Raw genomic sequence first — 25,895 nt, 5'->3', positions numbered from 1 at the left:
TGCAGAGAGTGGGGACTTTGAAATGTTCTCGGAGCTGCACGACTTTTTGGAGAGTGACATGAATGCCAATTCATTGAAAGAGTCAATAACCTGTCATCTTCGTAGTCTCCTCGACAAATTCAATAAGTATTTCCTCACGGAGAATGTAGAGCCTTTTGACTGGGTACGACAACCATTCACCAACTGCTCCTCAAACAACCTGCCATCTGAGCTCGAGGATGCGCTGATTGAGCTGTCCAGCGACCGCACATTGCAGGCGTCGTTTGCCTCAAAAACTCTAGATGAATTCTGGCTGTCAGTTGTGCAGGAATACCCCGGGTTGTCCAAGGCTGCCATGGACATCCTCACGCCGTTTGGATCAACCTATCTGTGCGAAAAGACATTTTCGTCCCTGGCCTACATAAAGAACAAATACAGATGTCGTCTCAACAGCATGGAGGAGAATCTTCGTGTTGCTGTGAGCAGCATCGATCCCCGAATTGACCTGCTATGCTCGCGGAAGCAGGCCCATCCTTCTCATTGACATGGCGTCCGTATAAGAGGAAGTGAGATCGTTCCAATCATACACACTCTCTGTTGACTCTTGACTCCCGTTTGATTTGGACATTTGTTTCATTGCTTTGTTTGTTCCAGTTCTTGTTTGCGTTAATAAATTGTTGCCGCCCAGGCCTTTTCTTACACATTGCCTATTTGTTTTTGCTTGATTGACAGTCGTTACCATGGGTTTGCAATGCATAACGTTGTCCTGGCAACGCGATTTACAGCCCGCCCCCAAACAACCAAACTGCAGATGGCATTGCTGTTTCTTTCAAAATGTATGACTATCACTCAAATCATTGGAGACGCAAACTCGTAAATTAATTCACACAAAATCGTTCCTTTTCCATAAAATAATCGTCATACATTGTTAATTTGTTTGGATTGGAACAAAAAATCGGTTGCTACGGAAACGTGACGTCACACTTACACACTTTTGGGAAAGTGGGGTCACCAAACCTCTCCAGTTTTTTTTGTGGGGTCGTCAGACAAAAAGTTTAAGAACCACTGCTTTATAGGTAGGGAGGGTTGGGTTTGAGTAGGTCTACATCATATTTCGTCAGTTCATTGCAAATTTGTGACATCTGAATTAAATATGAATTGTGCTTTTATGTGAGGGTTGTACAGAGCCGAAACTTTAACATGTATAAGATGGCAAACTAAAATCCATACCTTTGATGATGTAATTTACTGCCAAGCACCAGGTCCTCAGGTCGAACCTTGGCCTTACCTTTGAACCACAACATCAAGGCTACGCGTGTACGTTTCACGCCTTCTTGGGAAGGATCCTCTGTACATTAATAGGAAACAGAAACAGACTCGAAGCATATCAACTACAAGTCCTACGGGTCATTCTGCAGCAAAAAACTCAAGACAATCCTAATGAGAAAGTTACGTACGAGCAAGATCAGGGTTCAATGGATGGTAAACACCAACAATTTTACACGAAAGACAACTTCACTGGCAAAATCAAACTGCTAATGATCCAATACATCGAAGGGTTGTTATTTCAGAAAGAAATGTCAACAAATATCCAGATTTATAAACCCTTTTGGCCAGAACTTCTACAAAGTACGGATTCAAAAAAAGGGTTGAATTTTCTTCAATTGAGCCGTGAGCTCCAGATCCTGCGTCTCCATGCGCGGTCATGCCGAGAGATCACAGGTAGATGACAACACCGTTCTGCATCCTGCTACAGGTGAGTGCTGATATGTGCGCTTGGGTCGTACAAGTGTCCGAACACAGGGCTGGATTGCCAATTAAACAGAAGTCATACTAAGCGTCCCCAGTATGTTGTTGAAGGATCCAGTGGAGGCAACGCCGGGAGCTGTCATCATCCAACCTTCATCTTCTGCTTCAGACCCAGAGAGAAGTGAAGTCAAGGTTCTGTGTGACCTTCATTAAACCTGTTGCTTTGACCTAACCAACACGGGGAACTCTGGACAGGCTGTGTTGTACTCACTGTTGACCCCAGCTGTGTATGTTGGCAGTTCCTGACGGATGCACTGGGACACAACAGCTGCCCCTTTTGGCCTTCAAAAAAACCACACTGGCAACTTGTCAGTGGTGTCGAGACAACCCTCGGTGCCCTCAAAGGTAACATCTGCCTCGTCTAATGGCCTGACTGACCTCTAGGTTGTTTTTCAAAAGCTCGGAGAGGCCATTTTGACTTTTGCCATGAAACAGAGCAACTTATTCTAGACATATACTCATTCCTGGCTCACATGGACTCTGAACAAGCATATAGGAATACTTAAATCTGTCCAGAGGGGTCTCAGTTTGTCAGGTTGGTACTACCAGTTTGTTTTAAACGTCTCATTTCAGTAGCAGAGGACAGGGAGCCACTTTTCATTGGACTGCAGTGTACCAAGTTGCTATTGAATGGAGGCGAAGGGGCCATTTTGCCCAGAAGAAAAGGCCAAGGAAAGAGGAAGTCAAAGCATTTGGCAACAAGAGCCAGAACAAGCCAGATTTCCAAGCACTATTGGAAATGTGTCTGATGAAACACATCCAAACAAACTCACTGACTCGTGATTTCGAGTAGGTGATCTCCAGAGAAAATGCTGCCAAAATTCCTCTCCTTTTTAATGCCTTAACCCCTGTTTTGCACTGCGAAAAAAACATCCAAAATAACCAGAATGAGTTCAGATCAGGTGTTGAAGTCAGAACAGTCCTTGAACACACCATCAGACAGGGCCCAGGTGTGCAGGAGATGAGGCGGCTCAGGTCATCGGAGGCTGCAAGCTGCTCCGTCATGCATCGCCGGCCTAACGACGGAACAATGCTAAAGTTTGACTTTGTCATCGAGATCGGACCGCCGCTGATCACCTGTGACACCGTGCAGCAGGTTCACTTGAGGCGCCGTGTTCTTTTTACGAGCGCCGAAGTAACTCAGCGTGAGGAACAGGAGGAAACATTAAAAGGGACCCGCAGATGTCACATCGTGTGAGGCTAATGGGGAAGTGTCGTTTCCCCCTCCGCAGATCCACCATCTCTGCTCCTAAAACAGAACTTTTTATGGCAAAGCAAAACTCGTTCATTCCTAATTCAATATGATTTACTTTGACTGAAACACACATCAATAGTTGACCAAATTCTAAATGATGTTATTCAAGTTGGCTTTCATCATTTTCTACATATTCTCTTTGACATGTTTTTAATTGCATACATAATTGCTTACATGTCCTCGTGGGCATTTTGCAGGGTTTTTCATTGCACCCTCCTCTGTGGGATGAAGACAGTAATGCTTACGAGACTCTCATACCTCAGGGTGAAAGACTCTTCAGAAATACGGGTTATTGTCCTTTGAGTAAGGACTGACAAAACCGCTCTAGAGATATGTATACTTCAGATACAAGAGCACTCTTTCTTTGTGCATTATCCTCCTCCTTCCTGTATCTAGGCAAGTCATCCGTGCTGGCAACAGGTAAACAGAGACAGAGGTGCTTCCGCTCGTCACAACAACATCTATGCATCAGTGAGCACGGAGAGGAAGATGAGCTGAGGGAGAGGAATATGAGCAGAGGGGGAGGAAGATGAGGACAGGGATCTTGGCAATAGTGTTTCTCTCCTGAGTCGGGGGGGGAGGATGGGAGGGGATTCTCCACCAACCCATCCAGCCGTGCAGCAATTGTCCATCCGACTGTCACTGCACCGTCCAGTCCTTCAGCTGGTATGGCTCAAGGGTACGGATAATTCATATTCATGATGGACACTGAGTTTAGAGATTCGACCACTCCGACTTATTTATTGTACTGCTGTTTCATCCCCACCGTCATTACAGAGGGTTTTTTTTTAATGAGCAAACAACTCTTCAGACTGCGGCTTCTCCTCCGAATAAAAAGGCCAATGTTTGGGAGATTTTGAACACGGATCTCCGAGGCTATAATGAGAGACTTTGTGGCGAAAGTTCGTTTTTTGAAAGCGAGGGGTTTCTGTTTCGACGTATGCGTCACCTCAGACGGTGCATAACCTGTGTGCGTCACCTGTCCCATTAACTTTTCTCCTGCAGCCCCCACGGTCTCTCTGGATGTCGGTAAACAACCTGTGCAGGGATGAGTATGGGGAGAGTGACTCAGCTGGAGTTGAGTCACAGAAGCCACGAAGGAGAATTTTAAAAAAGTGTCTCGACTTTGAGAGGAAAGAAATGTAGGCTTTTATTGATCCATCAACTGGACTGCCAAGTTGGCATTTTGCTGTTGAAGGGAGGAACATTTTTGCCATATTTAAAGTATGACAAGTATATATTTTAATGAAGGAAAGGAGTGACTGTGCTTATGGTAGTTAGAGGGTTAGAAAGCATTGAATTGCAGCTGAAATGATCTCAATTGGAAATGTATTGTTTATTATATAGCTGCAATCTGAATAAAAAGCTTCTGCAGGATTTGGAGGTTGTCAAATTTGAGTTTTCCCGCTGAGTTCTGATTTCACCCCCCCCCCCCCCCGTTCGTTCTATGTCGTCACAGACTAATCTGCACCTGGTGGATTCAATTAACCACCTGGCGGGACGATAAGTACTCCGTAATGAGAACACTTGTCTTCACCTGAACTGCTTCTAATGAACATTTGAATTGATTGCACACCGTAAAACATCCGATGCTATCCTGGCTGACTTTTCTTACGTGTGTGAACTTCAGATGTCTTTGTGTTTTCATTTCCTTCACAGCGTATGTTCATTTTACTCTCTTGCTCTTCCCTCCGACGGCTGATTCCAAAAAAACAAGATATAGACGACTTAAATGCCAAACTCGAGGCTTCAAACCAGTAAGTGACCAAACAGTTTTCACCGAGTATTTAACCTTCAACTCTGGCACGATTTGCTCTGCTGTACTGAACAATTCTGATGTTTTCAGTACTGCAATACGCCATGTCCAAGGCTGTGGAAAACCTTTTAGTGGAAATCAATGGGTGAGTCATTGCAGCAAGTATCTGCACCTTCAGCACACACACTCACACACACTGCCCATCCATTAAACCCCCGACATGAGTTAAACTGGCTACTTTGCTCTACTGTTCTTAAGAGGGAAATTAGATGGCCACCTCTGGGAAATTGAAGCGAGGGCATTGTTTCATTCTTTGTGTAATGCAATAGACTCTGTTCATTCAGTCGTAAAGAGCATCATTGATTATAACGGTTAAAGTATGACCCCTCATTACTCACTGTTGTTGACTGCTGAAGTTTAATGGAAGCCAGAAAGGAGAGACACAAGGGAATAAGTGTCTCAGCTGGAAGAGATGGATGATTTTCCATCAGTCCATCCATCCACTGCTCCATCCCATCTGCAGCGAGTCAAGCAGAGGTGAAACGGGCTGGTGGTCGGACCGTATGTCAGCTCGCTCTACTGCGCTGAGGTTAACGTAACATCCGTTGTTAGAAAGAACAGAAAACAGAGATTGACTGGCCATCGGGCCGGGGAAATTTACGACAACGGTAATAAAGATCACAACAGGTGGGGAAGGGAAAACCTGTTTAAAGAGGGGGGGGGGTCATCTGCAATTTAAGAAATATTTGGTTTGCCTGGATATTTAGTCATTGTATGTGCAGAGTGTTTCCTTCCCAGTCCAGCACCGCTGGTCTGTGTTTATCTTTGGAAAATGACACATATTTCCTCTCCTGGAAATCAATGGGGTCCAATTCTGAAGGAATCTAGCATAGACAACACGAGGGGGGGAAGAGACAGGCTAAAGGAGTTTAAGTACATGAGCAGACACATAAAGGCATGTTGGTGGCAGCCCGCTTTCCCCCGGGAGGTTTTATTTTCTGATAATGCGAGAACAAGAGAGTGCGGGTTGAGTGGCTGTGGCAGAAAGAAAGCCTCTCTTTGCCTCTTTTTCCGCCTCGACTTCTTGTCATCTGATAGGATTTTATTTGTGTCACCGCTCCAGTGATCATAAACCTCACAACACATGTCTGGGGTTTCTTTTTCTATGTATGCCCTTGTTTCTGACACTGTCCCACTGCCACTTTTCATGCTTGTCAGAGCCAACAAACAAAAAGGCCAACAAACAAGACGTCCAGGCTGAAAGGGACACCATTCGCCACATGGAGACATCATTTAGAGTACATATGCACATTCATTTTTACACATTTAAAGCTGCTTGGCTGCTGTTTTCAGTAAAAATGCACGGATAAACCCCGAACTGAACAACAAAGAGAAAGATTTAGCCATTTTTTCGAGTGTAGGCGGTGACCAAAACAGCTAAAAATGTGTAAAATGGAAAGCTTCAACTATTCATCACTTATTCATCCCATTGTTGTGATGATACTCATTATCTCCTACATCTGTCACACAAACACACACATGATTGCTCGTTCCATTGATGTACTCTATGGGGCCTTTACATAACCCACAGTCAACCCTTTTAACCCCTTATCTGACTTTATGAACTCCCACACAAACTCAAACCATGCCAAATTAAACACATGCCAGCCCCCATGCATATGGATTAGAGACGGAGATGTGACACACTTGAGGCAAGTCACACAGAGCCATCATGTCAGGGAAATCAGTGTTACTCATTTGCGCACACACACGCAGCGACACTGGGAGTGTGTGAGGGGCCTGATTAATAGTGTAATGGGCTTTTATATCAGTGCTGTGAGCCAGGGTAGCAGGTTTCATTGTGTCACAGGGAATTATGGTAATAAGAGCGAGGAGGGCGTGGACGATGCCAGACATAAATTTATACCCCTGGAATGAAGACAGACTCAGCGACGTGGGTTTCTTAGTGAATGACGCGCGATAGTGTGTGTGTGTTCACAGCTGGTAGTAATTGGAACTTGGTTTATGAACCCAGACAGTAGTCCAATGTGAGAGGACTTCCAAAGTGCCCGTTAAACATTTGTAACTGTTGCATGTAGATTAACCTTGTTATCCAAGTGTTCAGACAGATGCAACAAATGGAAAAACCCAGGGACTGTGAAAGTGACCCAAGGTGAGCGTGCAAAAAGGAAATACGTTATTTTTTCAAGGTGAGAATGGAAACGATGCGTCCTCTGGGTGCGATAGCTGCACAAATGGTCCGGTTACAAAGTCAGTCAAGGTGTTAGGTTATATTTAAACGGAGACGGTCAGAGTCACTGGAAACTGTTCTTTCTGCAAATATAAATGATATTTTTGTGAGATAGTTATTGCAGAAACTCTTCTACGACTACATCTGCCTCTTATTAGTTATGAGCAGGACACATTTTGCTTATTGAGAGCACTTTGAAGCTCACTTTGGGAAATTATAAAGTGCTTATTCCAAAATCTGCTTCGGACAGGGCAGCTTCTTATCAAAACTGGTTATAATTGGGCACATTTTGAGCACAGATTATTCAGAATTCTAACTCCTCGTGCAGCCTCTTTTTCCCTGCTTGTATTGCCCTTAAGTTTGATTTTGGAACTCTATAAGCAACAACTCTACTCTAAATGACCACTGGTCACAATTAGATAAATGGCCATGACACGTTGGATCCTCTCGACTTTTCATCCCCAAGAGGATGACATTTGTATTGGACATATTGACCCTAAATATGGTACACCCATTTATCTCACCAACATAATGAATTGAGATCATTTTCAATCCTCAGCCATTCAAGTTACTCTTCATACTGCACATGTGCTTGGTTTGGATTGGCCAGAAGAAGTGGGTAGTTGGCGTGATGGGTGATCTTGTAAACATTTAGAAACCCATTACTTATTTTATTAGGCGTCAGTGTGCGATTTACCACCTTGGTATGGGAGCTCTTCTAATCCTATAACCTGGATTAAAATACCATTGTCTTTTCTTCCATTTTTAAACACACAGAGTATTTTTTGACCCATTTGAGACCAGAAACTATAACTTTTGGTGAATCCCTTTGGAGACACTGTTCTGCTCTTGGTTCGACATACACAGTACACACATTTCCAGTCCATTACATACGTATTTATGTGTGGATAGACTTACTGTATATCCCTCTTTTCCATGTGTGGACAGTTTTCCCGGCACAGGAAGCTACGGAACGCTGAATGTCTGGAAAACAGAAATATAAGAACAACAGAGTTTTAAGGAGTGAATCACCAGCCAGTTCTAAATATAGAGAAACCACTTCTGGTTACAATCGTTCCATTAAAATAGCTCAAATATCTACAACACCCATATCAAACCTCCACTGCCTTATAAGGCAACAACCCTTCAAGGCAGCCATTGCTTTCCATTCATTTAAAAAGCTAACAGTGGATTCAAGACTACTCCGAACTAGATAACTGGAAAGCCAAATAAATGATAGGGTTCCCACTATAATTAACTCATGGAAGTCCTCAGAGGAGCTCATCTACACACCTCCAAACCTGACTCTGATACATGCTACATCTCTCGATTGAAAGCAGGTAGAAACAACAGGTACATCAGATGCACGGACTCCAGTTACACTCCTGGATTCTAAGTCCTGATGTTGCCACACACAAACTCTCCGGCAATCCTCCATGGTCTCGGCCACACGCGCCTCACCAACACTTCCTGTCTTCGATCGTCTTGATTTAATTTACTTCGATACTTTTTTTTGTTCCGAGGCAGCCGACAGGACAATACATGAAAACTGGCTCTGGACCAGCAGGGCATGATACCAGAGTTCTCCTCCTCGCTTTGACAGCAGGGAGCTTTACTTAACGTCATGCCGAAGAGGCCTGCTTGAATTCTGAATGAACACATCACAACACTGACTCCAATGTTTTGCAATCATTAGAGCATCTACCTCTAATTTAGAAGATGATTAACAGAGGCTTATCGGGCCAAGTTCAATGAGTGGTAACAACACTTGGTGCAATCACTTAACGCTGATTAAATATTGAACAGGGATAAAAGCCAGACATCTGAACAGTTTGACATTCATCTTGTCTGTATATAGTATGCGCAAATCACAGAGTTTAAAAATAAACCTCATCCAATCGTGAGGCTAGTGGGTTTCCTTATGAAGTACATGCATCTTAGCTTAAGAGAGGTTAAAACCACAGACCTTTGATTGCGAGGCAGCCAATCAGACGATTTAGCATCACTTTATTTGTAGGGTGAATGCGCCAAACATCCTTTACCCAGAAGACCGTTGATAATCAGGACAGAAATTTGGCATTGGGTGATGCCAGGAGAGTTATTTTTAGATACTCAGATGAATAGTCTATCTTTTATGAGCCTTAATAATTGGATATAGTCTCTGAGTCTTAAAAAACACTCAATGTGCCAAATAATCACTGAATCCACTACAATAGAAAGGAATAAACTCAGATTTATAACTAAAAGAGATAAATAACCCTTCCTACTATAAAGCAATAATGAGGATTGGAGGGAGTGGAGCCTCAGACGCAACAGGAACAGGAGAAAAAAGAATCCATCAAAACAAATCTGGAAATGAGGACTAAAATACTCAATACTCGTACTGAAGGAAGTTCTGTTGGAGAGATATGCAGAGAAGCTCAGGTGTGGGCAATGAGGAGATTATAATGGAGAAGAAGCAGGAAGCTGATTGGCTGGAGGAAAGCTCTGGGCGAAGGGGAAGGAGCTGATTGGCTGGGAGGGACTCTGGAAGTATGGAGGGACTAACGAGGCTGATTGAGAGCAGGTGTGAGGATGGGGAAAGGTGGGAAAACTGCACTAGAACAAAAACGACTAAATATTTGGACTAGTATCTCCAAAAAGCATGATAAGACGGGGACAAATACATGACTCTCTTGCAAACTCCTGATGGATTTACTTGAAGTTGAAGGGGAGTGATCTGTGACTGCAGCATTCCTACTTTTATAGCTCACATCTGGCAGACTTCAGAAATATTGTTCTTCATACGCAGATGTCTGGAGGGCTTTATACACCCGGAGAGAAATGTGCAATGCGTTGTCAACGGACATATCTGGGACTACAGCCAAAGTAAAGGTCTTGTGAAGTGCCATAGAAATATATCTTGAGAAACCAACACAACAACTATGACACACACGAGTCAGTAGACCTTTTTCATTTGCTCTTTGGGCAGTAAGTGCTTTTCCTCTTAACAAAGACGGTTATATCACTTATTTTCTCATAAAGGTTTGATGTGTGGTAATGTCATGGCTGCAGAGGAGGTTGTGTTTATGCAGTGAAATTGAGATACTATTTTTTGACATGAAATTGCACCTGCTTTTGTGCCACAAAACAATGCTAATGGATTTTTCTAAAACTTGTTTCCATTGTGTAAGACACTTAAACCCCACTCTGACAGCAGTTCCTCAATATCCTCCTCATGTGGAGTTTATATAACAACTCCTACCAGTGAAACGGGAGACAATCGTCAAGTGTGGGTGTGATATGAGTGTGTCTATACATGGACCTTCCCAGCTTCTTCTAAATGCATTTTGACACGTTTATGGAGAAACATAAAAGACTACACGGAGACACTTCTAAACTTTGTCAGATGTGTAGAATGACCACTTTTTGTTAATAGATCCTGTCATCCCAAAAAGGCTGAAGTATAAAATAACTAATCGTTCTGTACTCTGTTCGATTGGCTGGCTTTCCTTAAGATAAAAGCATTTCCAAATTCAATACGTCAGGCCTTTTTTTTCCCAGGTAAATCTTTAAAACTGTTGCAAGTTATCCTTTGTAGGATCGTCCATACACTACAGCCATCACCCTGTAATTTAATTAAAGGGAAGACTTCAAAAGCTCCTTTTATATTGCACATTTATACATCTTTGACCGTCCTTAAAGGGCTACTTCATAGAGACGTTGATGTGGAGTTGTAGGAGTTACTCTGTGGCTGGTGGCATTGATGGATGGGAGTTAGCTCAGTCTCTGAATCCACAGTTATTGTCATGCAAATTTGTTTGATATATTATGCAGACACAAATAGATGACAGAAAGAGAGCATGACCGGACAGTCCGTATTAATCATTTCAGAATAGTGTGGGGGATATAATCCTTTAAGCAGCATGATAGACAGGGTGCATAAAGGATGTGGCCTCCATCCAGTGGTCAATAGCCCTGAACTCTGACCACCATCAAGCACAAGAGAGGAAGGATTTAAACTTTCCTACAGCACATAAATAATTCAAATGTACCTCCAGGGACTTCTATGCTAATTGATCAATAACAAATGACCCAACAGCTGTTATCATATGTGCCAAAATCCAATATTTACCGTGGGGAGAACGGCATAAACTTCCAAAAGTGAAAGCGAAGTTATTGATTACTTTTATTCCACCTTGTTTTTCTTCTTGGAAAGCAGCACTAACATTAAGAAGAGTCAAAGGGATGCACAAGCAGCATGATTAAGAAAAAAGGCCCAATTCTACTCCCTAAAAACTCATTTTCAAAAAGTGCTTCTCGAGTACTCGATGTGCCGACGTCTCCTCCAGAGACAAGGTGAATTCTGTGCAAAGTGGCTCCGTCATGAAATGTCACGATGAATTTCAATTTCTGTCTGAGGTTTCTTTTCTTCCACAACACAGTGTGCACAGAATTTAAGAACCAACCCCCTCCTGTGCTAGAAATGATACCTGCCTTGTTTGGGACAATGACAAACAACCTCCTTTACTGGCAACAAAGACTACCAGCCTCTTGTTGTGATTCTTCCAAAATGAAGCTCCAGTTTCCTCCAGAGAATCATTAGCATTTGGTCCAATCCATGACCAACGTAATTATCCATTCATCCGTTGCTCCAATTGGATTTTTGAAGGATTGCCCAAACCTAAAGACTCCCGCAGCGCTGATGAAAACCAGCTTTACACAAACAAAGAAAAGAGGAACATTCAATTGAACGCCATTGGTCAAACATTGGGTGCAGTTTGGCTGAATTCAGTCATGAGGGAGCAACTGAGATGGGAACTTCAATTATCCAAAGGAGAAGACCTATAGCGTGTCCTCCTAAGCAATCTACTTAGGAAGCAATGACACAGGGGAATGAAATCACCTTTCTATACATAGATTCCTTTCAAGGACAAAGATTAGGAGATTAGGATCCCAAGGATTGGGATTGAATCGCAGATCAAAAAGAAGGATGAAATATAATTATGTGTGTGCTGCTTTCTGAACCAGGACGGAGGTCAGATTTCCTCTTGAATCGAGTGTGTTCACATGCGTTTCCATGTTGAGGGGATTAAACAATAACCTGGTTTGACATTGGAAAAACGTGGACTGTTTCCTGGTTCCCCTATTCTCCTCTCCTTGTTTATCTTCAATCTCTGGAGCCTTTCTTCCTATATGCAATTGAAGTAACAACCCCTGATCCCCAAACTGAGCCAGTGGGCAGGAAATAGAGGAGAAGCCTCAGAGTGAAACCCGGGTCAGTCTGTCGGACACAATCCTTGACCGAAAGCAACTGCCCTAGTTTCCTTGCGAGTAATCTTTCTCGACAGATTCTCTACTCTAATAAAAACAGTCGCTGCTGCTGTGTGTGCTTTTGGTTGCTTCTCAGGACCAGGCAGTTTAGATGAGGTGAGGTGTTCCCCTAAAGCCTGCAGGTAAACAACAACAAAGTGTAGGTAGGAAAAACACAATTTGAGGTTAGGTAGTTCACTTGATTAGGAAGTATATTCTTTTAAAGATGAAAGAGAGACAATAAAAAGCTTTACTGCATTAGTAAAACACGATCTAGGGCTGGACAATAAAGCCGAGAGATTGATGGTTCAATCTAGAAGGTTTGTTGTTGTCTGTAGAGCAAAACCGACACTCCTTGTTGGACATCTCACAGCTAAACACAGCTTTTGGACATGCTGACTAGTATGATCTTAGTGCTATGCTAATCAGGAAAGTTATTCAAATGTGCAGCGCTTTCAGACTTTCTAAATGTTATTGGACAGAATCTGACGGTGATACGAGTCATATCAAAAGGGTCAAAAACTACTCATCCACCAATGGAGGGAGGGTAAGGTTTGGTACGACAGATTGCTGTTTTGGTTTGGTCTTTTCCACACATAAAAGTTCTGATAAAGCCACAGTACACTACCTGAGCAACATCCATATAAAGCTATAGGATAGACGGTGAATTTAGTGAAGCGTCAGCTAAAAAGGTCTTCCTCAGGAGCTGGTGGAGAAAGAAACTGAGCCAAAAGGACAGTAACGTTCGCAAGACATATCAAATGTATACCTCCTGAACTTTAACGGACTAGCGCCTCATAAATCTGCTGAATACTATATCTGTCAAGTGCAAGTTAAAGTACAGGGTCATGTAGCTATTTGGCTAGCATGTCTCTAAAATATTTAATAAATATCAACACTTTGGGACCCTGGCTGCATGTACCTTCTATACAAATTACAGACTGCAGATGAGAGTGCTTCTTCATGTACAGTAAGTTAATGTGCTGCTCCTAGTTTGACGCCTGGGTTTAAATATTGAACAGGTGTGGCCGAGTTACTGTAACATTTATACGTAGCCTATTTTGAGCCCAATGCAAAAGGGAAGGGCATTATAATTGGTCTGCAATCTTTATTTATTCCATAATCTGTAGAAAAGCATCCTAAACTTAGATCATTTACTGATGGGATATTTTTAACTGACTCCACACACATTGGATGGAGAAAACTGAGCAAACGCTGCCAAAAAAGTCTAAGAAATAACTTTTTTTTAAACATCTTTGCAATATTTCACGATTTTATGGGTCTTCCGCTGAGGGTTTTACTTATTTTTGAATTGAAAATGCATACAAAAACAGTTTGATGTCTTTTAAAACATCCATTTGAATGCAGACCAACATTAAAAAGTAAAAAAATAACAATAATGTTTGAGATTTTTCCCCGGAAGTTTGCAGAGAGAACACCAAACGACATAACCATCAAAAGAACATCAGGCTTTCAAGATCCCACAGGAATTAAAGTTGAATTTACTTTCTTTTTATTGAATGTATGTAAGTGTATTCAAAGTGTGTGAAAGAGAGAACGCTGCCCCTTCACTTGTGGCCTTTCTTCCCCTCTTTGACTCTCTTCTCGTACACTCAACAAAGTGATCAAAGCCTTCATAGCCAGTAAGTTTGACAGGGTTATTACATATTCATTCTCACCCACCATCCCTATGTCTAATGAAGTTACCCTGGCCCAGCTGCACGCCTCTGGAAAGTGATGAAATATGAATGAAAAGTCTTTAAGGTGTGGTTAAGTGGCTACACCGTCCTCCCTCAGCGCTGCCATGAACTGCTTTTGAAGTCGAAAGACGCACAGCGGGGGAGCGGTTCTTTTATCCGCCAAAGAATAGAGAACGAGTGGACTTTTCCCACACGGCAGGGGGTTATCAACATGCCTAGTTGGCATATTTGAGGAATAGAATCATTTTGAGATATGTTCACATGAGATAAAAGGATAGCGAGGGTGCTCAGCTGAAACTGCAGAATCACATCTATTGTTTAACGAGGAGCACAAGCGGGACCAATTACTGAACCGGAACGCCAAAACAAACATGATGATACACAAGCGGGGATCCAAACAACAACATCAGTCGAGCAACTGCATCTCACAAATGTTGATGAGACTCCTTTGTAAACATTGTAATTGCAAAGTAAAGAAGGGAAACCAACATGTGGGCACACCTGACATGCCTCCATATTGAGGGTGGAAGTAAAGGGAAGCACATTTCTTGTTGATTATTTTAAATAGTTCAAGCAAAGTTTTACGGAGTGACAGTCCTGAAAAGACTTGCAATACATTTTGATTTACCATCTCTTAAATCAATACATCATCCAACAACAAGGTAATACTCGGCCTAGAGTCCCTCATATTGATTAAGCTGTTTACACTGGTTCGTGTCCTTGTTCACACTCCACAAAACAGGATTTTACAATTCGAAACCTATTTTTGCTTCTCAGTGGTTTTAACTTTGTGTCTTACTGTAATGCTGAACTACGGGTTGTTCAAGCACAGTTGACGTAGTGTGAGGTAACAGTTAGTGCAATACACACCCAAACTGGTCAAAAAAACGTGACATACATTAGCCTTTTTCCTCAATTCTGGTGTCTTACCATGGTCTGAACAGCTACCATCTAACCGGAGATTCAGGGTCCTGCAATTCCATGAAGTCGGCCTGAAGCTCTCCTTTCTGCACCAGTCAATCCTAACAGATAATACAGAGCTAAATCCCAGATCACATGTGCGCTGAAGGCATGTTTCTCTCAGTGATTGTGATGTTACCTTCGTGTCTTGATATTTCTGACCATTAGAGTATCGTCATATCGTATCGTTGCTTAATTGTGCGCCACTTTTTGTGAATCCGCAGTTGGAAATAGTCCCCAACTAATGTGTTTTTACTCTTGCTTGAGACATGTTGCGGCACTTCTACAAATTACTGCCTATTTTAAACATATTTGTTACATCCCCACCAAGGTCTAGGGAACCAGGGGACAGTAACACACAACGACAGAGGGACTCAGAGTGAAAGTTAACGAAGGTTTATTCCTTTTAAAAAAGAATATTGCCAACAACGTTCTTTCAGTGAGGAGGAGGAGGAAGAGGAGGAGGAAGAGACGAGGGAGATTGTGCCAAACGAAAGAAATAAGTATAACAAAACAAGGCCTATCTCTAAGTGTATCCTTCGAGACAAAACCCCCTCACTCTCTGCACTACTAAGACTGGAACAAAGCAAAACACAGGGGGGGGGGGCAACAATCCACTAACCTAGTGTGTCTAACGTACGTGATGAAATGTAGAGGGTACCCCAAACTTACCCGACGCCTCCACCTCCCACCACACACACACATCCACAGTAAACAGAAAACACTCTCTGGAACCAGGCACTAACAAAAGGATCGTGCAGGCTATGGGGTCAGCAGAAGGACCAGGTCTGAGAGACAGAAAGCTTCCTTGCTGCTTCCTTTATGACCAGCCCTGCCTGCTGATAGGCCAGCTGAGGGTGAGGAGATCCAATCAGCCATCAGTGTCAGGTGCACCAGCAGGTACTGATCAGCTGCTGATTAGCTGCAGTGAAGAGAGGGAGAGGAGGAGAGCAGGCCTGGCATGTAACAATATTCAAGAAAGAAATACAGCCGCAGTTTAAGGCCTTTTGAATGCCATTCTGTGAGCTGTACTCCTCCACAGTACATAATCTAATGATGCTTGCTCTAAAAATAGCATGATTTGTTTTAAGCTAATGAGAAATGGTGGTCACAGAACATTGGTCATGGCAGCGTCATGTTTAATATTGCAATGTTGTCTATGTAAATGAGTGAGAGTGCTAAATATGGCGCGCATTTTAATGGCATGTCCATGTTATTAAATATGGCATACGAGGCTTAAAAGAAGGGAGGGGGGTGACTCATAAGGGAAATAATGCAATATAGTGCAATATTAATGTTTATGTATGAGCTTATAAGCCTTTGGATGAGAAAGACTAGAAAGGTTTTGTATTTTTGGATGGATTTCTGAAGGATCTTGACTGCTTTTATATTCTGGTTGGAACTAACATTCAGATTAGCATTGAGCTCAGGAGCCAGGGACGTGAAGAGTGCAAAAAAGCAAGGTGGAAACATGGGGTGAAGTGAGGACAGAGAGGCGGGTGGAATAGAGCAAACAAGACAGGATATGCACTGAATGAAAAGAAGCTGCCAGCTGCATTAAGAGCAAATGAAGTAGAAACTATGGGAGAGACGGAGACAAGGTGCTGGAAACAGATCGGAATGAGCATGTTGCTGAGAAGCTGTAAGGCAGAGGCAGAACGGGGGAAACCACCTCTACAAGGCGAGGGGAGAAGAGAGGACGGAGGCAGCCTGTGAAGTTAGCGGCCACAGTAAAAAAAGTGGCGCATTCTTTGTAGTATGCCTCGGATGCATTTTCTTTAGGGCGATTCCAATAAAAAACAAGCTTCGGTGGCACTTTTTCTAAATGCAAAATGCCTTCCAGCACTATGTGGATACACACGGTGTCCTGGTGCGGATTGAACCCTTTGTCCCAGAAGAGATTGTGTCCAAAATACTTTACAGGACGGAAATCTTTGGAAGTACTTCTAATAATGCATTCCCCTTTTAGTAATCCTTGGGTGCACCAAAGATGCAGAAGGTACCTCAAAAGGTACCTTAGATTCTTGGAAGGTTTTTTGGATTCATTTTTTATCGTGATTTAGTATTTTTTGCAATCCAAAGCAAAGTGGAAAAGACTGAGCGGAGGGGAGTGAAGAATGGATTTTTCTGAGGGTTTTGGATGGTGCCGAGTGGCCAACAGTTACAAAGACCTCCCAGATGTGTCCATGCGGCAACATTTGGTGTAAGTCCTGTTTCACCTTCCCACAAAAAAAGTACATCATTGGAAAACTTTCAGCCTTGTTTGACAACCCCGAGAAAAAGTCTGGATCCTGGCTCTCTCTAGCAGTTGAGCGACTGCCTCCTTCACGGTCTGATTCACCTTCCTATCAGGGGGAACTGACAGACGGGAGAGGGCTCAGGAAAGGAGACTGAAGACATTAGCAGAAAACAACAGACGGAGGGCAGAAAGGAGGAAGATTAAAGAGGGGGAGACAGGGTCGGATGCGAACAGGGGGATCCAAGAACTTGATGGAACTGAAAGAAGAACCGTTTGTCACTTTCACGGATGGGCCAGTCTTTGTCAGACATGATTTCTTTATCGGTTTTATTCTCCCCATCGTCCTCCCCCTCTTCAGTGTATTCCATTTGCTTCCTGAGCTTGCCTTTGAGTCATTCAGAATAATTGCTCTGCTCCTTACCCGGGTTCTTATCATGCTTTTGGCTGCTTTCTGCACTCCCAGCGTGTCTCTGACAGAATTGAAAAAAGTGTTTGCAACCACACATCCAGACATGCTCGTACGCCCACACTGCTACAACATAGATGTGGAGCCTCTCGCACAGTGGGAACCAACACATGCCGGGAGCCAATTACGGGGCACCAATCAATGGCCCCTCAGGTGTGTGTGTGTGTGTGGGCTTCCTCTACACTCCAACTTGTCCTTCTTTCCCATTAAGCCGTCAAACCGCCCATCGATCATCGCTCGGCCCAAAAAGGATGACTGGGTCGCCAGTGATTCATTTCTCTCCTCTTGCCTTTCCTCATCTTTTGACTCTCTCTCTCATCCCCCGCTATCCTTCCTTCCTCCATGGCTCCCCTCAACCTAGCACATAAGAGTTTTATGTTTCCAAACACTTCTTCAAGAGCCAGAAGGAGTTTGATGGGTGGAAAGAAATCACACTTGGCAAAAGTGAAAGAAACTTTACTGCAGAACATAAATAGATAATGGCCATATTGGTTTGTTTGTTCTCGTCTTTTAAAACCCATACCAATGTTTTCTGAAGTTTAATCTCCTAGAAATAACATTTAGTCTCCTGTTTTTCTTTCTACAGTCGACATAGTAAAGTTATCTGATAAATGACCATGGGTTGCACAAAGGGACGGTGGGATATTAGATATAAGATGTGTGTCATAAATGGGATTAAACTGAACATAACTTTGATGAATGACTAACGATTCTAGACAATCATTGGTATACCAGCAGAGATCTATTAGTCAAATGTAATCATGAAAGATACAATCTCAGGAGAAATGTTACCCCGTCAGTTCTACCAATTTATTAATTCCAAGAACGTCACAGATGGCCCGCCTGGTACGGATTGATATGAAAATGATGGGGGTTAAAAAAACAAACAAGCTTCAGGGTTCCTAAGAGCAGGCTGAACCGCTATGTCCATGACTCTTCTCATTTAAAGGTTGGTCATGAGCGTTGTGCAACAGGTCGCCATTCTCAGTAGATGTACATGTATGTGGAGTCCAGAACAAATTTCAAAACAAAGTGGGACAATAAGGTATGTCGTATCCACAAACAAAAGTTGGGTTTCTTACAGTATTTGCTTTCTCCACACACTCGAGAAATGTTCAAGAACAGCTGTTGTGTATTCTCTGACATACTCCAAACACACCCCAACAACAGAGGAATGTCTTCATGATGTGTTTCTTAAATCAAAGAGAACTTCCACATCCCATCACTAATACTAAATTCAGCATCTGAGGCCACGGGGGGAGAAAAAAAGGACTCATCTCTATGAGAGTCATTCTGTCGGTGTTGCACAATGCTGTGAGCACTGCTTTCGTCCTGTGCACGGTGTATGCTCAGCCCTTTGATCTCAAGCACCAGAAAGCAGAGCAGGTGCTTCAGAGACGGAGTTTAGCCTCAGGTGGTCAAGAAACAAGTTGTGCAGTCCTCCCACTCGTGCAGCGGAAGTGTCCTGTTGCTGTTATTTTAATCATGTCTTTAACTCAACAGTTATTGTGGCGTTATTGCCTTTGAATGCCCTCGGCTTCTGATGCAACAACTGCTGTTTGCTGGTTCAAATTGTCTTTTAGAGTACTAGTAACGCAGCGCTTTACATTGGATGTGTAAACGCACTTACGTTTAATGGAAGGGACCCGAGGGATCAAGCTTGTTGCTATCAAAGGAACGCTAACATGGCTATTTCTTAAGGCACCACAATCCATACTAGCCCGTCTAACGCTCCCTAACGAAGCCATTGTTCGGGAGACTAGATTACAAAAGGGGCTTTGTCCAATCCTAAATAATCGATAGCTGCTGCTGCACTTAGATGAACATGTAAATGAACAAATCAGTCAAAACAAGAGGTGCGGTTTTGGCACCAGACTATTTCTTGACTCCCAGAAATATTACCGTAGAATTAGGAGAGGTCCCAACACCCATTCATCTAAAATTGGACACTTCTACCATTTGTTGTCCTCCTTTCCTTCCTCCTTTCCTCTTCTCATCCCTCCTATTCTGCCTTTCCCTCTGAAAGTTTGAGCCCCAGGTCAATAAATCTCTTTCTGTTCTCTTTCAAGGACGCAACCTAACTCATTAAAGGCAATAAAGACTCTTTCATCGACTCACAAATGAGTTGCCGGGCTAATTGTTTGTTTCAGCTTCTCTCTTTAATACACTAATGATTTTTGCCCTCATGGAAAGCAGCAGATTTTAATTACACGGGCAGCAGAAGACTGAAACACCCACCTGCGCTCACTAGCTCACCTTCTCACACAAGACACACACTTCTGCAAACACACACACTTTGTACAGTCCACGTCTCTCTCAAAGCAATGGATCGATTTAATGAAGAAGAAAATCTCTGCAGGGTCCCGGGAGGATGTTTCTTACGGTCTTCAGGGCGTTAACTGACACTTTGCTACACTGTTTTCCAATGGCTGATTCAACAAGTTTGATTGAAGAGTAAAACTAATGTGGACGGAGAGATGCTGACTCAGCAAGCTTTGGATTAACACAATGTTAAGAGCAGTGATGGGCAAGTTACTTCCAAAATGTAATACAGTACATGTTACTTATGACTGTCTTTTTAAAGTAATAAGTTACCTTACATTATTTCTGTCTCTGAACTGTAATGTGTTACACTACTTTTGAGTTACTTTCACCAAATTAACCGCAAAAGTAGGCCTTTAAATCCTAAAATGTAGTTTTTTGCAGCTCATTAATTAAAGCTATCTATCTATCTGGCTGTACATGCTGAAAATTAGGAAAAGAGCTAGAAATTAAACTCATGCTCCGTTTAAGTGGGCTGAATAATATGTGACACCGGTAACATGACGTCTCTGTGTGTTATTAATAACATGTTAGAGGAGCCTCTGCACGGCCCTGTAACCTGCTGTATGTGAACGAGTCTCTATGGCAACGTTAGCTCATCTTGTCATTGGTGTGTTAACGGGGATTTGGCTGACAAGCTTTCTAAAAGCCGGCGATTCCACAGAGGACAGAGGCTGCAGATCTTCAACACTCTGCCACGAGTCTCTGAACTTCTCGGGTTCAAGCAGCAGACCCAGAGAGAGTGACCTTCTGTTGCTTCGGCCTGCGAGCACTCCTGTCTTTTACTTTACTTTTCTCAGAGCCTGCAGCTCTGCATTGTGAGCCTGCAGCGAATGTGTTTCTGCAGCACTGCGTTACTGAGAATCGTAACGGGTATTATATTACCCACAGTTCAGAAGTAATGTGTTATATTACTGCGTTACAGCAAAAAGTAACACGTTACTGTAACTCCGTTACTTTCGAAACGCGTTACACCCAACTCTGGTTAAGAGTCAACTAACCTTCACTTCAAAAAGGGGAAGAAATATATTAAAGCTCCTATGGAAACTGAGGATTTTCTCAAGTAATGGGGACGGGAAACAGATTTTGCTAGAGCTCCATTCACCTTCTTTGTATCGGGGGGGAGGAATATGAACAAACCAAACTACCATATGTGGTTAAAGTCAATTCTGTCAACTGTACAAATTCCTACTGGGTTTATGAGACAGCTTGTACATGTTTTATCAGCATGATAAAGAAAAAGAGGGACTCCTTCGCCTGAAAGCCAAGTTATGAGGATGTAATCTCCCCCAGAAAGGGAGACATCATCTGTATTGACTATTATGAGCCGGTAAAAGACCTGTAGTGCACTTGTGCACCACAACACATGCTGTGAATTGGCATTTGTATCACACTGGTACGCAGCCCACAAGAGAAAGCAGATGTTGTTTCATCATCTGTCATTTGAGCAGCGTAGAGGTCTGAGAGTGGGTTTGAGCGCCTGAGGCTGGTGGAGAGCTCGAAGGAGCAGAACAGGTCTGGCTTTTTAAAACCTGCAGAATTCAGCTCAATGCGTCATTACGTACCGTCATCACAAGGGCCCTAAATAACCTTAAGGCCAATTAGACCAGTTGTTAAACATCTTAAGGGAGGAGATTATTGAGTCCTTTGAGATACTGGTAGAGTTGAGGTACAGTACAACAAAGGAGATTGGATGAATATGTTTTTACAGCAAGTGGTATCTTTCATTTGTAAATCCAGAGAAACTTAAGTCAACATTAAGAACATTTCAGAAAATTGGAGGAAAAAAAAGCCAGATCTTTTAGGAAGAAAGTGATTACTCTGAAGAAATATTCGAAAATGACAAAAAAACTCTGAAGTTTGAGAAGAAAATCAAAAGGAAAAAGAATTGGGAGACAAAACGTGTGATTTTTTTAAAGAAAATGATTAGGGCCACGTGAAGAAGGGGGTAGAATAATGAAAAAATACTGGGACATTTTTAAAAGTCGACATTTAGAAAAAATCTGATATTTCAGGAAAAAATTGATAACTTTGACGAAATACTCGAAAATTCCCCAAAAGTCAGACATTTAAAAAAAGGGCAGATTTCTGGTGAAAACAGTCAGATTTTTTGGGGAAAAAATGATCATTTTGAAGTCGACATTTAGAAAAAGTTCCAGAAATTAGAAAAAAAGTTAGGTATATTTTAGGGAAGATCCACAAGGGCCACATGAAGAAGGAGATTTTTTCTGTTGAAGCTTTCTTTGTATTGAGGTCTATTTTTATCCGACAGTTCAATATCTCTCGGTTTGTTGATCATCAATGCGTCTCGCTGCAGACTCCCGCTGTGTGTTTCCACTGAATGCGTATAAGAAATCTTCTGGCTTTTGTCAACTTTTCTGCTGCTGCTGGAGTTTTTTTATTTATGGAATGATATGTGCTGACAGGTTTGCATCGGCCCCCATGCAGAACCTCACACACACTCTCCTGGATTTGTTTGAGGGAATTATGTGCACCAGTATCCACGGTGTGTCTTGAACCTTGTGTGTATTTTGTGAGGCTCAGGTGTTAGGGGGGGGGGGGGGGGGAGAACAGGCAGCAGACGCGGATCAGAGGCAGGCGTCAGTGTGAGGTAACATGTAAGGCATCTGTATGAATAAGTTAAGCAAAAATAACTTTCAAAAGAGTGTGACAACTCGAGTCAAGACAGCTCCAGAACTTCACCCCCTAACTAAGTCCCTGGATCCTTAATTGATTTTGTGCACGCTATTCATACGTCTTAAGAGCTTTCTGTCATAAAGAATCTTCCGGTGGTTTCTATACGGAATAATTAGGGTTGAAAATGTACTATTATTGTTAATACATATCAATATCTCAGACCTGGAGGATTTGGGGAAATCTGTCGTCACAGCGAATAGAGTTTACACAAACAGAATTGCAACTAGGACATTTTTCTGTCCGATTAAAAATGTCAACCCGATCTCATTTTGATTAGTTTCAACACAACATTAGGGTACTGTGTGGGAGTAGGAGGCTGCAGTCCCTTATCTAACACCCCACTGCGGCTCCCTATCTCTTCCGTCTATTTCCCTGCCAAAAAAAATGGGAAAATAACCCGCCGTTGAGAAAATGCAGAGAATGATAGTTTGGTTTTATTTTGCTGATGCGTTTTGAGCGATGGCAGACCTTGCTAACCTCTGCAGACACAAATGGTTCGATTTCGGCAATTTACTGTGTTTAACGTGAGGCAGTGGCAGCAGATATTTCCATTATGTTGCACACAGGAGGAAACTGGAAGACTTGGAGAATGATTACATGCATTATTTTTCTGTCAATCCCTCACACAAAGACTGAAGCTACTCATAAACATAATGACTGGATTCAGATTAAGAGCATGGTAATCGCTGATTGAATTCCAACCATAAATAATAACTAAAATGTGGTTTCATTTAATATATGAAAACTGTTTGTGCATTTTATTTTGAAAGTCCTAAATTAAGGATTGTTTTTTTTTCTGTTTCACTTTTCTTTTGCCTCAAACTATCAATGTTCTTCCTGTCTGACTCCCATTTATTTCCCCTTCCTTTTTCCTGTGTTTCTTTGTTTCTCTCTCTAACACACTCACACACACACACACACACACACACACACACACACACACACACACACACACACACACACACACACACACACACACACACACACACACACACACACACACACACACACACACACACACACACACACACACACACACACACACACACACACACATACGCACACACTGAGCAGACTGCTGTTTTGGGTTGGTTGGGCTGCTGAAAGCCTGTGGGGAGGCTTGTCAGCTCTCATTGGCTTTTGAAGCACACCCCTTCCCTTTGCCTCTCCTCGTCCCTGTGCACACTTGTCACTGCCAACACGCTGTTCAATCTCTGTGTGTGTGTCTGTGTGTGTGTGTGTGTGTGTGTGTGTGTGTGTGTGTGTGTGTGTGTGTGTGTGTGTGTGTGTGTGTGAGACTTTCACGGCCCTGAAACAAGTGGACATCCTGCCCTCTTCTCCCTCAAATCCCCTAAAGACGTTCCCTTCCAGCCCTTGGCAGCTCAGTGTCGGCTGTTGCTTGACACAGGGAAATAAATCAGGATGTAAACACAGATATGATTCAGGACAGACACTCATACATAATGTAGAAAAGCCACAGAGGAAGCGGGTGATTTACACGAGCAGATAAATACCGCAATGCATCTACAGGGGATTCAAACAATAACACGCTGTCTGGCAGCCATACGGGAGGCTGTGTGACTTCTGTCAAAAGCTGCAGTGAATACCTGACTGTCTTCTGCTTGATCGACACTCAACACACACATCCCAGCAGACCTGAACAGGTAAGGGTATGAAGTAAGTAAAGCTGCTCAATTATGGCGATCAATACAAACATGACTCCATTAGTGACTTTGGAAACAGTTTTCTTGTACATGAGTGAAATTAAAAAACTAAGAGCTGGATCAATAAAATAATGTTGTGCTTTTAGTTTTCTTGCTTTTTTGTATGTCTCTGTAGTTTTCAAAAGGGCTTTATTTAGATTGTTGGGGCTCCTTTAATGCATAAAAGTCAGTATACCTTATTAAAATAGATAGACATCCTAATTGCAACAACTAAAACTAGCATCTAATCACTAGTGAATATATTTAGAATGACAGCATAGCGTGAATATGGTTGAAATGCTCATGTTAACACAATATTCACAGGTCTATATTGTGTAAAATAAACATATCCTTTAGAAGGGGACGAGGAAGCACTCCATCAGAGCTCAGCAGAGAAAAAGGCGGCGGCAGCCAGAAGTAAATGAGCGTAATATGTGCCCTGCCTAAACAAAGAGAGGACACCCACTCCTGCGCACGTTAACCTTGGACTTGAATTCTACTGAGCTGCTAGCTGGCTCTGAATGCACTCCGCTCCGGCGGCTGTGTGTGGCTTCAGTTACAGTATCTCCAGACTGCAGGCAGACATCAGTCATTTCACGACCATTTACACTCTTAGAGCGTCGCTCCATCTGTGTCTGCATGACACTAGTTGCAGCGGGGGTGTCGTATTTAAGACATTTCCTCTCCTTTCCTGCATAAGTTTATGAGCAGAAACTCTTAAAATACGCTTAATTATTCACGAGTATGTCCTGAATATCTCTGATTTGTACGCTAAGATCATGACGAGTCTTTTTAAATCAGCTGGATTTCGTGTCATAAGGCTATTTTGGTGACATTTGGTGGCAGTTTGTGTAACAGTGCATCATCTCCTCCATCCAATCCCTTTTCCTTCCAAGTGATGCAAACCAGAGAGAGCAGCGTGCAACTCCTGCAGTAAGATGGGATGAGTGTAATAAAGGGCAGCAAAGGGGAGAAGGGGAGAGGAAATGCAGGAGGAGAGGAGACTTTCATCCCTCACTTCAGCTCCAAACGCAAGACGTATGACAAGTAATCAATCCGAAAATAATTTGAATTCACGCTCAGGCATCTGGAGTCAACCTGAGGGAGGGGAGGTGCACATGACAGAGGAGGGAGGGGTTTAAAAAATAATAGAGAAACATCCTGTTGTGAATGTCAACCGGTGTGTTTGTGTGGGCTGCATAAAAGCTGGAGAGGAGGCGAAACAAAGCAGAGGACAAGAGGAGACATCTCTGCAAAAAACGGGAACATATTTGCACACACACATCTGTGATTCTCAAGATTGCATTCATTCATCACTTCTCTCCCTGCGTTTATTCAAGGAATTCATCTTCGTTTGCAGACAGCACCGTAGTGCACACAGCGTGAAGGACAAAACAGGCTGGGAACTGTGTGTTTGGTGACTTTAAATGTGTGTGTGATGTCTATTTACAGCTTTGTGTATCTCC

At 42.7% G+C, this 25,895-nt stretch overlaps 1 long non-coding RNA gene across 3 annotated transcripts in view; it reads right to left on the bottom strand.

Moving 5' to 3' along the window:
* LOC134876032 (uncharacterized) overlaps positions 1–15,786 on the bottom strand; it is a 41,336-nt gene extending 25,550 nt beyond the window's left edge. For 2 of the 3 annotated variants that reach the window (XR_010167324.1, XR_010167323.1), the window contains exons 1-2: positions 15,675–15,786; positions 7,969–8,034 (exon numbers count right to left, since the gene is read on the bottom strand). This is a non-coding gene — a long non-coding RNA (uncharacterized LOC134876032). Of the gene's footprint in view, positions 1–7,968; positions 8,035–9,016; positions 9,416–15,674 lie in introns of those variants that run through there. The other variant, XR_010167325.1, reaches the window with a different exon arrangement.
* Between the last annotated feature and the right edge of the window lie 10,109 nt (positions 15,787–25,895).

The sequence above is a fragment of the Eleginops maclovinus genome, chromosome 14 (assembly GCF_036324505.1).
Source record: "Eleginops maclovinus isolate JMC-PN-2008 ecotype Puerto Natales chromosome 14, JC_Emac_rtc_rv5, whole genome shotgun sequence".
NCBI lineage: Eukaryota > Metazoa > Chordata > Actinopteri > Perciformes > Eleginopidae > Eleginops > Eleginops maclovinus.
The sequence above is the reverse complement of the archived record's forward strand: the minus strand, read 5'-3'. Positions and strand labels throughout refer to the sequence as shown.